Here is a 14,475-nt window from a genome sequence, read left to right as displayed (position 1 = left end):
AAAATAAGTTAGGTCCTTATTCAACTTCACTCTTAGGGCCTTATTCGAATTCACTCTTTCTGACAAAATTCTTCTTAGATGGACAAAACCATGTGCACTGCAGGTGGGGCAGATGTTACTTGTGCAGAGAGAATTAGATTTGGGTGGGGTTTTACTTTAAAGTGAGATCTATATTACAGTGTAAAAATAATGCAGTCAGTATTTTTCATGCACAGAAACAAAATAACTCACCCAAATCTAATTCTCTCTGCATATGTTACATCTGCCCCCCTGCAGTGCACATGGTTTTGTCCATCTTCTAAGAAGAATTTTCTCAGAAAGAGTGAATTCTAATAACCCCCTTAGATGCAAACTCCACCCAAGAGGGGCAAAACCATGTGCACTGCAGTTGGGGCAGATGTAACTTATGCAGAGAGAATTAGATTTGGGTGGGTTTTTTTGTCAAAGTGAGATCTATATTGCAGTGTACAAATAAAGCGGTCAGTATTTACCCTGCACAGAAACAAATAAAAAATCACCTAAATCTAATTCTCACTGAACATGTTACATCTTCCCCCCTGCAGTGCACATGGTTTTGTCCATCTAAGAATGAATTTGCCTCTAAGAGTGAACTATAATAAGGGCCTTAATGCCTTGTGTTTTCCACATGTGGTTTTGGTTGCCAATAATAAGGGCCTGAATGCCTTCTGTTTTCCATATGTGTAATAAACAGTGGTTGGCAATATTTGTATGTTTCAAAAAAAAAAAAAAATTACTGTTTGTTACCAAAAGTCATATTTCAATAAATTGCACTTTTGAATATCTACTTGTCATTATTATGACTATGTTTCTGCTTTAAGACCTAGTTATTACTTACAAAACAGTAATAATTGAATGCAGTGACAATAATGTATTACGATAATAAAGAGTGGACGCATAGTCCTATACAACCGGCCCTTTGAGGTTGACCAAACTGCTGATGCGGCCCCCGAGGAATTTGAGTTTGACACCCCTGCTCTAGACTGTTTGCAGGGGAGCCAATGGATTTCATTGCTTGATTGTTTCAAGAAAGAAATGGATTTTATCAGATCCCCTTGAAACATGAAGATCAAAACAATTGCTATTATATGCCCCATGGAATTTTATACATTTCTATATATGCTGCAAGGGGTGAAAGGGGCCCCTGATACCTTCCAAAGAGCAATAGAGAGGACTGCAGGGGATATGAACTATTGAGAGGTCATAGTATATTTAGACTATATAATTGTTTTGGGGGCTACATTAAAAAAGCACAATGAATGCCTTTTAAAAGGTCCTTGAGTGACTAATTGAGCATGGGTTAAAATATTTTGAGCTATGAAACCCTTTGTCAGGCTAGTTTCCCTCCTCAACATTTCCTCTCAACAGAATATAAAATCCTTATAGAAGACACGTTTTCCACACTACCACGTTTCACATCAGATTGGGAGAGAGATCAGAGTATTCAGTTAAGGACTGGGAGAAAAATTTTCAGATTACTATTTCCTGCTCTGTGAGCTTTTCAATAGTAGAGACCCAGTATAAGGTTCTAGCTCGATGGTACAGGTGCCCTTCCATACTGGCTAAGATATATCAAGGTATAACTGCATTATATAGGAAATGTAATTCGGCGGTGGGTTCCCCATTCCACATCTGGTGGGACTGTGCTGTCCTTCGCCCTTTCTGGAACTCAGTGTTTTCTCTGACCAAAGGGATCACGGGTCAAGACATCAACACTGATCCTGAGTTTTGGCTTCTCAATAAGATAGATTGCTCTATTTCCACCTACAAAAAATCTCTACTGAAGCACTTGAACAGTGCAGCCAAAGCTGTTATCCCAGTACACTGGAGATCTACTTCTCCCCCAACCATTGTGGAATGGTTCTCTGGACACAATGGCTCCTCTTTAAGGACTCCCCTTCCTACCTAAGTTATACTAGTACATGGCTCTACTTTGTTAGACATGGATTAAGCTTATAAATGCATGCCTGGGGTAATACCCCCCTTCCTCTCCCCTCTTTCTATTTTCTTATTCTTTTCTTTATATGATACTTTTAAAATTGTTCGATTGTAACATGTATAGGAACTTTCTCTAATGTATGTGAGTATGTGTAGGCATATCTTTATTCAGGCCTTTTATTGTTTGATACGCCAATCTACGTTGCCTGATATTGTAATGTTATTATAAGTGCCTTACATATCTGTTGATATTTTGTAACTTTTGCTTTTTTCAATAAAAACTTTAATGAAAAAAAAATATTTGGAGCATGTTATCAGTAGAGGTGTTGTCTAATTGCTGAATAAAACAAGTGGAATTAGAAGATATGACAAAATTAAGGAGAGCCTTAGGTAACGTCAGCAAGGCTGGAACCTATTACATCGGCTCCAGAAAACCCCCAAATATAGCGGGCTCCACTACCATCCCACCTATGCTCCTGTCGACAGTGGAAAGAGTCCAGATATCCTCACCAGTCTGCTTCCACAACAGCCATGCTGCCGACACAGAGATACCGGGACCATCGGCATATCCATCTGCGGGTCACTGCTATCCCACGGACGCTCCCACTACCAGCGGTTGGAGCAGAGATCTATGTACTGAAAACGCACCCCAAAGCCAAAGTACCACTGCAAAATTTTAAAACTCTTTAATCTTACTATACTAACTTATACTCAGACATTCTCTTCAACCAAGTTAAACAAGTCAATCTAATGCAAAGCAGACCTGCCTCCTTAATCTCAGTCACAATCAGAAAACTTGGGTGGAGACATCACACTTGATGAAGTCAATATAGCTAATTCCCAACTTAAGCTACATAAAGCACCGAGTAACACCGGTCCTGATAATCTGTCCAACGAATGTTACAAAATTCTAAACCACATATCGCATCCACCTTAGAATTGTTTAAGAATATTTTGCACAATCGCACCTCTTTTACATACGTTTATTTCCTAAACTCACACAGATATTAAACTGCTAGCCAAAATTATGGATGATAAGGCTCCATCCTATCCTTCCCCAAGTCCTCACCACCCACTATCTTTTTTTTGTGAGTAATCATCACTCACTGTCAAAGAAGTTATATCAGCTATTACTGCAGTGGTTGCTTCTTCCCAAGATATATAAATATATTTTACCTAGTTTAGACACAACCAATTCTGTTCTTTTTACCTAGTTTAGACACAACCAACTTTGATCTTTGGCCCATTTATTCTTGATTATTTAGCTTCAGAATTTTATCCTATATTTATTGATTTTATTAAATACCTATACACGGTGCTGACTACATCTATATTGTTAATTAGATACTGTGAAAGTCCCGCTATTTCTTGCTGAACCTACCATGTCCACTCTGACCACTCTTATCCAATATTGGCATCGACCCCTAATTACGCATATATGATACTAACTATAGAGGAATCATGATTGACTCAAAGGAAATAATACTAACTGCTTTTGCGGATGACAAATCTGTCACCACATAGGAAATTTATAATTGGTCTTTCCACAACCCACTCCTGTTTCAAATGTGGCCAACTTATTCCCCTGTCTATGGTCATGTCTATTTATCCATAATTTCTGGTTGCGAGTGCTTAAGAAAGTCAAAGAAACTAAAACAGATTATTTTTTTTTTTTAAATGTGTGATAGTTTTATTGGGGGAAATCCGCTTACAGAAATGTAGGGGCTAAGACAAAATACAAACAGATAGGAGAGAATCTGTGAGTGAAATTACTCCAAAGTTTGAGTTTAATGGAACAGAGAATCATGAAGAAGATATAGGTCAGGGGTGATTTTACAAAGACATGATCTGGAGAGAACCAAAAGAGAAAAACTATGGTGCTAGAGGTTCCCAGAAATGTCCACTAAAAACTGATTGGACTTCACTAAGAGTCTGATAGTAAGAAATCAGGACAAGAAGATTGTGTATTGGAAAGTCCTGATGATTGTACATATTTAAATAAGGGGTAGCCTATGATCAGAGTGCCACAACTAGTCCCTAGAATATTACATCCAAGTACTTACCTGGCCTTATTTTGAAAGTTATGAAGCAAGATATTAAAGCATTTGAGTTCAGTTTAGGACAGTGGTTCCCAACCTGGAGTACACTGCAGACCAGTTGGGGGTATAATGATGGCAGAAGAGGAAGAAGTCTACCAATGACGGAAGAAGTCTCCCGTTGCCGTGAAGATGAACCTAGTCATGTTATTTCCGGTTCTGTCTGCAGCATCATCAGCTGGGAGCTACCCGGGCTGCCCTCAGACATCAGCGTACATTGGCATATAATCCATCATCTCTTTTACAGGCATCACAATTAATTCCCAACTAATGGAATGTTGTATAGAAGCTAAGATCTTCTGTCTGTTATACCCCTTTCACATCGCCGACACGTTTTAAAAACCGGTATTTTAAAACGGTAATTAAAACGGGTCAGAGCCTTAACATTGCCGCAGATTACCGTTTTAAATACCGGTTAAGTCTCATTCACATAGCAGTCAAACCGTTTCATCCCGAACACGTTTCAAGCCAGAGTGTCAACATTGCCTGTCATTTTAAAATGGCCCTTTTCTTCAGTCCACACTGGCCCACACCTATGACGTTTTGCCAGCATAAAAAGGAGGGGGTGGGGGCTGCTCTGATCAGTGCAGCAATGATGGCGGACAGAGCACATGTCTCTGCTGTATTTGTGGTAACATCTGCTGTACTGCTGCTTGATTCAGCCTGTGAGAGGCTGTTGCAGCTCCTGACATTGTGCTGCTTGCTTAACCGCAGATTGAGGAGGAGGAGGAGACTGCATTACTTTACAGAGAGTCGGAGGAACTTGCAGAATTTTTTGCACGATACAAACCTATCGCAGCGAGAACACCACCGCTGGAGGCGGTCTTATTTAGCTGCGATGATGCAGACCATCATACGGGTCAGTGTGTCGACTGAGAGAAGTTTATGGACGCATCAACGTCCAAGCAGTGAAGTTTTTATGCGAAGTGTCATGAACTTTGAAGATGTCCAGTGGAAGGCACACTTCAGAATGTCTCGTGACACATTCATATATCTTCTGGACCTGCTGACACCATCCCTAAGTCGATCTGCAACCAATTTTCGGCGACCGATAGAGCCAAGCAGGAGGCTTGCAATAGCATTGTGGTGGTACGCCACTCCTGGCGAATATCGGTCAATATCGTGTTTATTTGGAGTAGGCCTCTCTACAGTGTGCAGTATTGTCCATGAAGTGACCCGTGCTTTGCTTGACATCCTGTATGCTAGGTTTATTCACCTACCTCAAGGTGAACGCTTGGATGAGACCATTAATGGCTTTGTCTCTCGTGGATATCCCCAATGTGCTGGAGCTATAGATGGGACCCACATACCGATAATTGCGCCTCATGATAGTGCGGCGGATTACCATAATCGCAAGGGCTGGCATTCCATAATATTACAAGCAGTGGTTGAAGGGGTGAAATGTTTTTTGCCTCTGCTGACTTGCTGACTTGCCTATGGAGCCTCTCCTTCCGGATGAATTAGCTCTGTTGGTGGACTTCCCTGGTAATGCTTGATTGCCCTCACCTGTGTGGAGCTAGGTATTTCATAATGTTTCAACACAGGTGATGCCAATTATACATTACCAGGGAAGTGCAGAAACTGAGAATATTCATCTGGAAGGAGAGTGTAGTTTGCCAAGCATTCCAAACATGTTTAAATTTACAATAAATCGTTGTTTCTTTATAGCTTCAACGATGTATTCATTGGGTGGCCCGGACGATCACATGATGCACGTGTTCTATCCAACTCGGACCTATATCGTGTTGCAGAGGAGAAGCAAGGTGGATGGCTTTTTCCTAGAGAGGTAAGTAAACTTGTACAATTCAAAGAAGAAAGGCAAAGGCTGGCCCAGTATATATATATATATATATATATATATATATATAGTTTCAGCTTAACACTGCACCGCAGTATTTTATTGTCCTCACCTGTGTGTTTGTTCTTCTTTGTTAGAAGTTTTACACACAGCTAATGACAATAATGTAGTGCATGAAGGGGCAGGGCTCATTAAGTCAACAGCTACTTGGTTGCCAGTAATTAGGTCGACATACATTTATGCCGACCTGTGAATTGAATAGAAATGTGTTTCAAGACAGGTGATGGCAATCATTAATGTTTCTTATCACATCAGCCATCTTTGTAAAAACGTGTCCAAGCACTTCCCTATTTTAAGGCTCGCTGTCTGCTGTATTGGATCTAGCACAGTGTTGTCTGTATATGTGCAATGAAATGCAACAGTGACCTGTGCTAGAAACTCAACAGCACACACCAAGTCTCCCGCCAGGCAACAGGAACTGCAGGTGTTTTTCGAAGATGTTGCTATGAACAATATTGCACACTTGTGAAGTGTGTTATTGCAGTACTAGTCACCATCAGAAGGGTTACTTCATAGGGTTTACATATGTTGACCTTTGGCAACTGTTGAAATGTAGGCTTTTCATGTACACTCAATCATCTCATAACTTGCCTTGGAAAGTTACAGTTAGGACGTGTGTGTGAGTGTGTAATATGTACTCTTCCGTAACGGACAGTGTATATACATACCATGCCACTGTCCCTTACGGAAGAGTGTGATGCTGTGCATTTTCCAAATCATCTATGTTAATGTCCATTTTTTTGTATCCTTTAGAAGTCAAAATTTGTGGATGGGATCGAAATTCCAGTGCATATAATTGGAGATGCAGCCTACCCCTTAAGACGATGGCTCATGAAGGGCTACACCCAACATGGTACATTGACCCAGACCCAAATTGAGTATTCTCACACCCTGAGCTCAGCGTGGAGGGTAGTTGAGAATGCGTTTGGACGGCTGAAAGGACGATGGCGCTGTCTCATGAAGCGTAATGATGTGACCCTTGAAAATATCCCAAAAATCGTCGCGGCCTGCTGTATCCTACACAATTTGTGTGAGTTCAAGAGGGAGGAATTCCTTCCTGAGTGGGCCAATGTGGACACGTCGTCGTATCCCGTACCTGAATGTGATTCTTACAACGGTGAACGTTCTGCCACAGCAGAGCAGATGAGGGCAGCCATAGTTGCAAATATGCCCGCTTTGCTGCATTGATATTTGTTTTCCATTCATGTTTTCTCTATTTTGTATTTCAATAGAATAAGTTTTCAAATGTTTACGTGCATTCACTTTTCGCAATGATGTGGAGACACACATTTTTTAGTAGTGAATTACATTTTTTATATAGTAAAACTGTAGAAATGTCATTTTTAGTTAAATAACATCCGAATAAAAACTGGGTTCATATTTAAAATTTAACATTAGCTTGTGAAACTGTAGAAATATGTCATTTTTAGTTAAATAACATCCGAATAAAAACTGGGTTCATATTTAAAATTTAACATTAGCTTGTGAAACTGTAGAAATATGCACACAAAAAAACATCAATAAACTAACCTAAACGGGTCAAAATCGAATCCTGCGGTGGCGTTGTGTCATCATCCCGTGGAGGATGCATAGTTTCAGGGGGGGTGGGGTGGGGTGGGTTTGGGTAGGGTGGGAATGTGTATGCTGTACAGATTCAGGTTGGGGTTGGTGATGTGGAGGGTAGGGTGATGGAGCATGACTATATGGCGGAAAATGACTTTGGAAGGTAGGGGGCTGACTATGTTCATGCAATGACGGTTGGCCATAATGGGAGTATTGTGGAGGGGCCATTGTGTGTGTGCGTTCTGGTAGAGGCATAAAACGCTCAAAAAGTGTCACTATAAATGTTTGCAATTCTCTCCGTTCGGAGACTGCGAATGCCTGCATTTCTCGCTGTTGGTTGACTGAGAATTCCTGCATCTCTCTTAACAAATGTAGGTGGAATTGTTGAGTTTGCCTTTCGGTGTTCTCTGTATCTTGATGTAATTGGGCCAGGAAGGCTTGGTTTAACTCCTGCTGAGCCGCCATATATCTATCAAGGCGCGCATCCTCACGTGCTGCCATGGCAGCATCCATTGCGTCAAGTCGTTCTGCTAGGACTGTGGTCATAACCCTGGCCACTTGTTCTGTACGATTTGGCCGCATTCTTCGTGGGGGCACATTGTATACTGCGGGCAGAAAATGATGACACAGTTCACATAGCAAATTTGTACTGCAATCAGATCTGAATAAAAGGTACAATATTAATGCTAGGGCAGCCCTGTCCAAACTGTGGCCCTACAACTGCTATATTATGCATCCCTACATCTACATCTGCATCTACACAATACACAAACCCACCCTACACAATGCCTATTTGCTCTTAAACAAAATAAAAGCATGTACAACAAAACCCAGCCTGAATTTTTTTTTGTTTGTTTTGGGTTGGATATGTGCCGACATGGTACGTGTCGACCTATACACCTGTTGACCTTCTGGTATGGCAGTTATGACGGTCTAACAAACAAACAATACCCATCCCCAAGGGCCTTGGTCGACACATGTACAATGGAGGATTTTAATATGTAAAAATACATGATGACTCATTCACTTTGGACATAACCCATGTCCACCGACTTAATGCATGTGTCGACTTCTACCCGTGTGAGCATCAACACTTGGTGAACTACATCCCTGTCAAACTTCCACTATGTCGACCCGATGATGTCGACCGAATGACTGACAATCATCTTTGTTGAACCAAGCAGTAATGAACAGTTGTACTTACAATTACCGCATAGCGGAGTAGGCTCCACGGGCACAACCACAGGCTGCGATTCTTCCACAATTTCGGAAGTCTCAGGAACAATCGATGGTGGAGGCGGGACATGGTCATCATACAGTGAGGTTGATGCCGGCGGTGACTGTATTGGCAGGACAGGTGCGGGTATGGGTGTTTGAGATGTACACGGCTGAGATAATTCTGACGCTGTCAGTGTAGAATCAGACTGTGTGCATTGTGCGGCTGCTGCTTGGCTGTGTTCTACCGCTGCCATACTTGAACACAATGACACCGGGGTGGCAAGTGCGGAATGTCCAAAGGCTGCCATGCATTGCTCCATGTAACGCCAAGACATGCGACCTGCACCACTGTGGTTACGTTTGTGGTCCATAACCTTGTGGAATTTGCGTTTAAGGGCCTTGACCTTATTAATTATTTGGGATGTTGTTCTGACATATCCTGCAGCAGCCAACATGTCTGCAATGTTCTTATAAATTTGAGTGTCCTTCACTGTTCCCGTAATTTGACGTGCAATCTCCTCCTCACCTCTGATTCTCAGCAGCTCCCTCACCTCAGCATCGCTCCAATTGGACATGGTTTCAAAAAACACAAGTGTAATCACTTCTGTGATGAGAGCACTAGAAAAAGCAGGTCTGCACGCTTCCAAATAATCTCCCCACAGTTTACTTCCTGGTTCTGGGGAGTGACACAACGCAGGGGACAGCCTATCACTGCTCTGTAGCTTGTGTTGTTTGCCTGAAATACCGTTTCAGACACATTGTACACATTCACATTGCTTAAAAAACGGCAAGGAACCGTGTAGGACTCTGCTTTTTACACGGTTCGAAATACCAGTTAACTTTAAACGGTAAATCGGCTGTGGTGCATTCACAGTGCAGGCTTATACGTTTTAAAATGAAAAAAAAAAAACGGCAATTTACCGTTTTAAAAGTGCGATGTGAAAGGGGTATTATTAGTCTATTATTTTGGGAATTTGTGTTTGATTTTCAAATATACATATACACACACAGTATATATAACACTGCGGTGCATTCCTTCCAGTGACAAATAGTCGAGAGACCTTACGGCTTATGGCAGGGCCTACAGAAATGAGGCGACACTCCACGGATTTTTGTGTAAATCAACGTCTTTTTATATTCAAGAGAAAAAACATTGTCGTCAATGTTTCAAGGTCCCACTGTCCTTTTCATCAGGATGTGCAATAAAGTACATAAGGAGGACTAAAAAGCCTTGTTCATTATCATATTATTGATTCAAGTGAATCCTTCTAGTGACCATATAAGGTCTATAAGAAGACCACGTCCCACGTGGCCTGAAGACCACGTCCCACGTGGCCTGAAGATCGATCATAGGAGTAGGAGGAGTGTTACTTGAGTAGTATCAACAACCTCTTTTTGTTAAGGATAAGGAAGAATAATTCAAACAAGGAGAATTTTTACGCTTCAGGCATTCCAATTATCTAAGGATCCAGTAACCAACTTATTGCAAATACACTCTTCTTATGAAAGATTATCAGAAATAAATCTCTGTATCTGCAAACCCCTGATGAAGTCCCAGAAGGGTTGAAACGCGTTGGGTTTTCTTGTTTATTCAAGTGTCTGAAATACCAGAAAGAATTCCACTGTCATCTGGAATGTTGCCACTAATGTTTTAATAATAAATATTTGAAATATATGGACTTCTTTTACATGTTTTCAAGAAGATCAATATTGTAAGTTTTTTTCTGATCTAATAATAAGACCAATACTAAAGGCGCCATCTTACAACTGTACTCCATATTTTCTCATATCCCCCGTCCAACAGGGGATCTTGTAAGCTAGGCAGCCTACGTAATCACTCACACTAATTGTGGGTGCAAAACAAGGGTCTGTTCTCATTATATATATATATATATATATATATATATATATATATATATATATATATATATATATATATATATATATATATATATATATATAGATAGATAGATAGAACGGACAGGTGCTGGCACTCGCTTCCAAATGGATAATTGCGCCCGGTGCCTTCACCGTCAGACCTACCGCGGCAGGACTAGAAATAGATACGTGGATGCGTGCGGCTCTCGGGACTGATATGAACAGACGACAACTACACAGCCAGTGTGATTGTGACGATTCAGCCTTTACTTCGGCTTGTCTCAAACAGCTTACATAAAATCACAGTGTACACTCACCTCCATAAATAGAGCAGCATCATGAGCTTGTGCGGGAGCAGCAGCCATAGTTCACCGCCCCTTTCGGCGGGTAAGTATGACGTCACTGATCGGAACACTGTTGCTATGGTTACTAGACAACAGTGTGTGTTACTAAGTGAATAAATAAAGTTTGTTTATAACATTGAGTAAAAAAGGGAACCGTTTAGATCCTACAGTGAAAATAACGTAACATGTATCGATCACAGTGAAATAACTAAAATAAGTGATACAAGTAATTAATGTGAACACACTCATTACTTGAGTGTTTTATATTGGAAATAGGTCTTGCCGCTGCTTGTGCAACAAACTCATAACACGCTTCACACAAAATTTAAATAGTGAACTAACAATAAAACAATGACAGCGGAATGCCTATTTAAAGTGACTGTGCATATATATTATAGAGGTCATAGGAATGACATCCCAGGTGCACGCCCTTTAGGGGTACGCACGCAAGCCCAAATTTCAGGCACAAAACCTCCCACATGCGAAGGGTCCGGCAAAACCTCCAGGAGATCAAGGCAAGCCAGAAGACCTCCAAGACAATAGAGGATATTGTCTTTAACCTCTCAGACAGAGTGTTAACTGCCGACGAGACCAGAGTCCTTCAAAAAGGCTTAGCCTTTATACCAACCGCCATTGCAGACCCTTTACAAAATAAAGTGGAATTATTCCAACTCAACCGTAAATTAAGACTCAAAGAACACTTTAAAGATATGCAAACTAATCAATGTTCTAAAGAAGTCCCTGAACACATTTCCCGTTTTAAGCCACGTTCCACTTTCGACCCCCCGAGTGTCAACCCGTCATTAAGAACTTTTTCCCGCATGTTAAGCAAGGAGTTGGATCATCCAATTCAAGATAAAAAACCTGTCAACTGGAACATGTCCAAAACAGAACGAAAGGCCATGAAGGATCTGGCCTCTTATGAGGACATTGTCATACGACAATCCGATAAAGGGGGTTCTATCTTCGTGCAAAACCTGACAGATTACCGAGAGGAGATTCATCGGCAGTTGGCGGACACTCAGACCTATACTAAACTTGCCAGAGACCCCACACAGGTGTTTAAAAAACACCTTGATAAAACATTGAAGGCGAGTGTTACTGAAGGGTTTATTACGGAAGCATGTAAAGATCATCTTACTGTGGAATTTCCCATTAAACCTATTCTTTATTTAATTCCCAAAATTCATAAACATCCTACCAAACCGCCTGGTTACTTACAACCAGTTATACAATCCTTCCCTACATTCCTGAAAGATACCACTTCATTGTTGGTGGCCCTGGAGGCCTTGGGTACTTTGCCAGAATCCTGTTTATTCATTACAGTAGATGTATGCAATTTATACACCTGCATCCCCCATCAGGCGGGGTTGCAGGCAGTAAGAAGGGTTTTGACCAATAACAATAAATATTCAGGACCAGACCTAGTAGTAGTAGTAGTAGTAGTACGTTTATTTATAAGGCGCCACAAAGTGTCCGCAGCGCCGTACATAGCAAAAAAAAAAAAAAAAAAAATTACAAGGTAACGTACAGGGTGTGTAGAAAGATACAGTATAAATAGGGGTATAGCTGGTAGAACTAAAATCAGCATCAGTTCAGAAGTAGGTGTCAAAATAGTCGAGGAGACCGAAGATGAAGTAGAGGAAGGGAAGAACAGGACAGGAGCACAGGTGAGGTAATGAGGTAGGGTGAGTACGTGAGGAAGGAGGGCCCTGCTCATAAGAGTTAACATACTAAAAATAGGTGGGTGGACGAACGAAATACAATAGGATAAGTAGGAACGGAGGGGAACGGAGGCAGGATAGGAGGATCAAAAGAGGTTAGGAGGAGGGATAGGCTAGTCGAAAAAAGTGAGTTTTGAGGGAGCGCTTGAAGGAGGTAAGGGAATCAGATAGCCTGATGGGTGGCGGGAGGTTGTTCCAGTGCAGGGGGGCAGCGCGAGAGAAATCTTGGACACGGGAGTGGGAGGAGGTGATTAGGTGAGAGGTCAGTCGGCGGTCAGCGATGGAGCGAAGAGGACGGGAGGGAGTGTGGATAGAGATCAGTGAAGAGAGGTAGGGAGCTGTGGAGGAGGAGAGAGCCTTGTAGGTGGTGGTGAGGAGTTTAAAGAGAACTCGGAAAGGAATGGGGAGCCAGTGAAGAGATAAACAGAGGGGGGAGGCGGAGGTAGAGCGGCGGGAGAGGAAGATGAGCCTAGCAGCAGCGTTAAGAATGGATTGGAGAGGTGCGAGGCGGGTGAGAGGTAGCCCAGAGAGAAGGATGTTGCAGTAGTCAAGGCGGGAGATGACAAGAGAGTGAATGAGAATTTTGGTCGCGTCAGTGGAGAGGAATGGTCTGATGCGTGAGATGTTGCGTAGGTGAAAGCGGCAAGACTGTGAGAGAGCACGAATGTGGGGGGTGAAAGAGAGGGAGGAGTCAATGATGACACCGAGGCAGTGCGTTTGGTCGGTGGACGTGATCTCGGTTTCACCAATGCTGATGGAGATAGTGGGAGAAGAGGGGATGTTCGGGGGATGGAAGATTAGAAGTTCAGTTTTAGCCATGTTTAGTTTCAGGAAGCATTGGGTCATCCAGGCTGAGATGGCCGTGAGGCATTCGGAGACCTTGGACAGAAGTGATGGGGATAAGTCGGGGGAGGAGAGATATATTAGGGTATCATCAGCATAAAGGTGGTAATGAAAACCATAGGAGCTGATGAGGGAAAGAACTGGTAGGCCCCAGTGAGATTTGAACTCACGACCCCTGGTTTACAAGACCAGTGCTCTAACCCCTGGGCTATGAAGCCTTACTTTTTTCTTGAGTTGCTAGAGCAGGTGCTCAGCAAAAACTACTTTTACTGTGATGGGTCCTACTACCTACAGACAGAGGGCGTGGCGATGGGGTCCAGTGTGGCCCCTTTGCTAGCCAACACCTTCATGTTTGAGGTAGAGAGGGATCTGTTTTTTAGTGAGAGTCTCATCGAGCAGAAGATACTGAGCTACCATAGGTATATTGATGATATCCTGGTTCTATGGACCGGCACAGCAAGTGAGTTCAGCGTGCTCATTGACTCACAATCTTTCTTCTAGCCCCGTAAAATTCACGTATGCCATTAACACAGAGGCAACCAATTTCCTGGATGTTACGATCTCCAGATGTCCCACAGGGGTCCAAACCAGACTCTATCGCAAACCGACCGATAGGAACAACTTGGTGTTGGCCAGTAGCGCCCACCCGATACACAGTAAAATGTCCCTCCCGTACAGTGAATTCCTCAGAGTGCTACGCATTGTCAGCAATCCCACTGAGGCCAAGAAGGAATTAGACAATATGATGGGCAAATTTCAGGCTAGGGCGTATGATGTTAATATCTTAAAAATCCAATACGACAAAGCTCTGAAAAAATCCAAAGCTGAATTGTTAAGACCCAAGAGTCCAGTGGCCAAACAGAAGAACAAACTCATTTGGGTTAACATTTACACCAATGAGACCCCAAACAGAATTAAGAAAGCCAAAAGTCTATGGCCAATCGTGAAGTCCGACCCAGAGCTTAATATGACATCAGCTTTGATGCCGGCATACA

At 42.2% G+C, this 14,475-nt stretch overlaps 1 non-coding gene across 1 annotated transcript; it reads right to left on the bottom strand.

Moving 5' to 3' along the window:
* Positions 1–13,625: 13,625 nt before the first annotated feature.
* On the bottom strand, positions 13,626–13,698 carry TRNAT-UGU (transfer RNA threonine (anticodon UGU)). Its single transcript has one exon. It is a non-coding gene; the product is annotated as a tRNA-Thr (tRNA).
* Positions 13,699–14,475: the final 777 nt, after the last annotated feature.

This window comes from Crinia signifera, chromosome 11 (assembly GCF_055691185.1).
Source record: "Crinia signifera chromosome 11, ASM5569118v1, whole genome shotgun sequence".
Lineage (NCBI taxonomy): Eukaryota > Metazoa > Chordata > Amphibia > Anura > Myobatrachidae > Crinia > Crinia signifera.
The sequence above is the reverse complement of the archived record's forward strand: the minus strand, read 5'-3'. Positions and strand labels throughout refer to the sequence as shown.